The sequence below is a fragment of the Elaeis guineensis genome, chromosome 3 (assembly GCF_000442705.2).
Source record: "Elaeis guineensis isolate ETL-2024a chromosome 3, EG11, whole genome shotgun sequence".
Taxonomy (NCBI): domain Eukaryota; kingdom Viridiplantae; phylum Streptophyta; class Magnoliopsida; order Arecales; family Arecaceae; genus Elaeis; species Elaeis guineensis.
Genome location: NC_025995.2, coordinates 115,978,382 through 115,982,020, shown reverse-complemented (window position 1 = coordinate 115,982,020; position 3,639 = coordinate 115,978,382). Strand labels below are relative to the sequence as shown.

Sequence of the window (3,639 nt, the reverse complement as noted above, 5' to 3'; positions counted from 1 at the left end):
TATAGAAATTTGCTACAACAAGGTTTGTACAGGATTCACAATCTACTATGGGCCATCCATCCTTACGGTGCTTAATCAACTTCATATAGCTCTTTAGAGCTTAAACTTATGTGTATAACATGCTGCATGTAGGTATAAAAACTAGATTCCATCTGAACCATAGCTGAACAGAGTGGGACTCAATCATATTTTATTAATAAGTAAAAAAATAAAAATGAATGCAAATTGATCTATAACCTAGCTGCAATTCTGCTCTATGTTGGAGGCGGCTCTGGTCCAAAATAAAGGGCATCATATTTCGTTATATAAACCTGACTCGATATGGTCTCACCCATTTAGTCGCCTATTTCCAAAGTACCCCTCTTGGTGGGAAGGGCCTGTAACGGTCGCCGCGCCAAAGATAAAGGCATCTATAGAGAACCTGCTAGTTCTTAACCTTTGTTGCTGCTCCTTGTTCCAGGGACGCCCGAGTTCATGGCACCAGAGCTCTACGAAGAGGATACAATGAACTCGCCGACGTATACTCCTTTGGTATGTGCATGCTCGAAATGCTTACCTCCGAGTACCCCTATAGCGAGTGTCGCAACCCTGCCCAAATATACAAGAAAGTCACTTCGGTGAGCTAATTTTTCAGTCCCCAGTAACCTGATATTCTTTCTCCAAATAAGTTGTGACCTAACATCTGCATTGCTTCATTTTTGTACAGGGTAAGCTGCCTGATGCCTTCTACCGGATCCAAGATCCCGAGGCCCGGCGTTTCATCGGTAGTGTCTGGAAACTGCATCGAAGAGGTCATCGGCCAAGAAGCTGCTTCTCGATCCTTTCTCGCATCCGATGACCGTAATTCTCTCCTGCCTCAAAACGCTCCAACAATCCAGGCCATTGGACTTGAAGGTCAGGCTCACCATGCAGCAGAGAGTCACAACCCTGAGCACACAAAGAGGAGAACTGACATGACGATTACTGGGAAGATGAATCCAGAAGATGATACGATCTTCCTCAAAGTTCAAATAGCCGACAAAGAAGTATTACATTTCGTTCATGGCACATCTGTGATTGTGGCAACGCTAGAGCACTAGATCTCATCAGTACTTGTCTCTAGGTCATGGAATAACACATTGGAATTGGACATGTCAGGTCATATGAGGAACATATATTTTCCATTTGATATCGTTACCGACACGCCGATCGATGTGGCTAATGAGATGGTCAAGGAGTTGGAGATAACCGATCGAGAGCCTTCAGAGATAGCAGAGATGATAGCTCAAGAGATCTCCATTTTGGTGCGGGTTGGAAGGAAGGGATCTGCACGAGGGTAGCCATTATGCGTATAGCTATGGGGATGATGATGAGGATGGATGCAATCACCCTTTCTACTATCTGTCCTCTCCTACTTCCTCCCATGGATCATTCTTTGGGATGGCTCCTTCTCCGGGGTCATTTCATCGGCAGCGCCAGTCTCACCAAGAAGATTGGTTTGGAGGTATGTAAATATGTCATCGACTGCACTAGATACTTGCAATTCTAATGCATCAACTATGAAATCATCGATAAAATTAGGGTCCTGATGTAACCAAGGAAACTCAAAGGGTGATTGGTATCCAGACTTTTAGTTGGTGTTACAGCGAGCTTGATTAGGTGACCAAACTGTTATTGTACCGAATCCGACAAGTATTTTGAAATTTAGGAAGACAACTGCTGATTTTATTGCTAAATTTTATGGCATTCTATTCCTCAATAAGTGTCGATACATGGACAAATAAATGTGATTTATAGAGAGGTTTACAACAAAACATTACTGCCAGCATGGTTTTATTTAACCTTCCCTTGGTTGGAAACATTGTGTTTTAGGTCCAACCAAACACTAGCAAGACATTAGAAGACCATATTCATTAGAAGATATTTTGGTGATGTCTACCTCTAATTATGCAGATGATCCATACTTTGATGATGACGACAAGAGCTCCATGCACTCTAGTAAGTATTCTGCTGTGAACTACATCTCAGGTAATGAACATGAAGGCGATGGAAGCTGCCATCAAAGAGAAACTCAGCCAATCCAGAACAGCCACAAGTCGACAAGGTTTTGTTCCGGAGAAGGCCCTCCAGTTGATACCTCTCTGGCTACCAAGTTCCACCAGCAATGTAACGTATTGCTAGAGTCCTCTAGAGCTTCCAGCTCTCGAGCGGGCAAGAGGCCGGTCGATGGCCGCTGTATGATGAGGAACCGTTCGATGGTTGACATACGGAGCCAACTGCTGCACCGGACCTTGGTGGAGGAGGTGAATAAGAGGCTATTAAGACTGTTGGAGCGGTCGAAAACATAGGCTTCCAGGATCCAACAGAAGGCTACGGCAAGACTACATCATCCTCAAGGAGAGACCATACGAAGCAAAAAGCAAAGCCAAGAACGGGGAAGGGTTAAAAATTTATGTTGGTCTGTTAGCTCGGGTTGTGATGATATGGTGTCGTGATATTTAAAGTTGACACCTGAGCTGGACCTTGCCATGTACAATTGTGGATATTAGTAATCCTCTTATGGGCCAGTGATGAAAATCTAGTCAGAGAAAGTTCTGCTTGCTTATTATAGCATCGAACATTTTTGCAGTGTCTGAAGAAACAAGTCTATATGCTCAATTACTCTCTTGTAAGCAAAGTTTTCGTTGCTTACTATAGCATCGATCAATCATGTTTGCGGTGTTTGAAGAAAAGAAGTGTATGTGCTCGGTAATTCCCTTGTAAGCACTATGTTTGTTACATGGATCACCTACAATAAGGAGAATGCTTATATCTCCTGTAGCAATCTCAATAATAGGAGGAAAATTATCAGACCATGAGATTGATTCAGCCTATTTCATTGCCCCATCTGCACAACATAACTGATCTGCCAATGCATTACCCTATATAGATCAGTATTTGAATAGTGTAATTTTAACATTAAATGGATGTCCATTGAAAATGTTATTGGCTGTTCCAATGGTATATAAAGGCCATTATTTCTTAAAACTGCATATCCTGAGACATATTCGTTTCAAAAATAGTGACAGTTGTAATGATATTATAAATGGAAATAAAGGTCTGCAATGAAAAAAATTTCAAATCTATATAAGGAAGAATCAAGATAAAAAAATTGGTCCTACGGTTGAAATCGAATTAAATACAGATCAAATATCAACATATCTATATCCATATTTATTTTATTTGATTATCAGCACACAATCATTCCAACCTAACATTCTATTTTGGCTTGCAGTCTTATTTGGCTCTTTCCTATGTTTAGCAAGTCAACACATATTCATATTTGGCTGGCACTCCTATTTGGTCTTTCTCCTTGTTTAGCTATTCTACATTTGGTTTCTCTTTACTTAGTATGTAATCGAGATATTCCTTCTTCTTGTAATTACTACAATAGCTAGACCTTGTAATCTATATATATACTCCTATTGGAGAACAATGAAATGTAAGAATCAGAAATTATCCTCAATAAAGATATTACCTTCTTTATGGTATCAGAGCCATTGAAGCTCCAACGAGCATCTCTTCTTCTTCCTCCTTCTGTGCTCTCTCATGGCCACCAGTTCATCTATCTCCACCTCCTCCAATCCCTCTTCTCCTCCTCCACCCAACACAACGACCCCT

The 3,639-nt window shown here is 41.2% G+C and overlaps 1 pseudogene; it reads left to right on the top strand.

Annotated features, from left to right (window-relative positions):
• Nucleotides 1-460: 460 nt before the first annotated feature.
• LOC140856616 (probable serine/threonine-protein kinase WNK4) lies at nucleotides 461-2,689 on the top strand (annotated as a pseudogene).
• The last annotated feature ends 950 nt before the right edge of the window (nucleotides 2,690-3,639 follow it).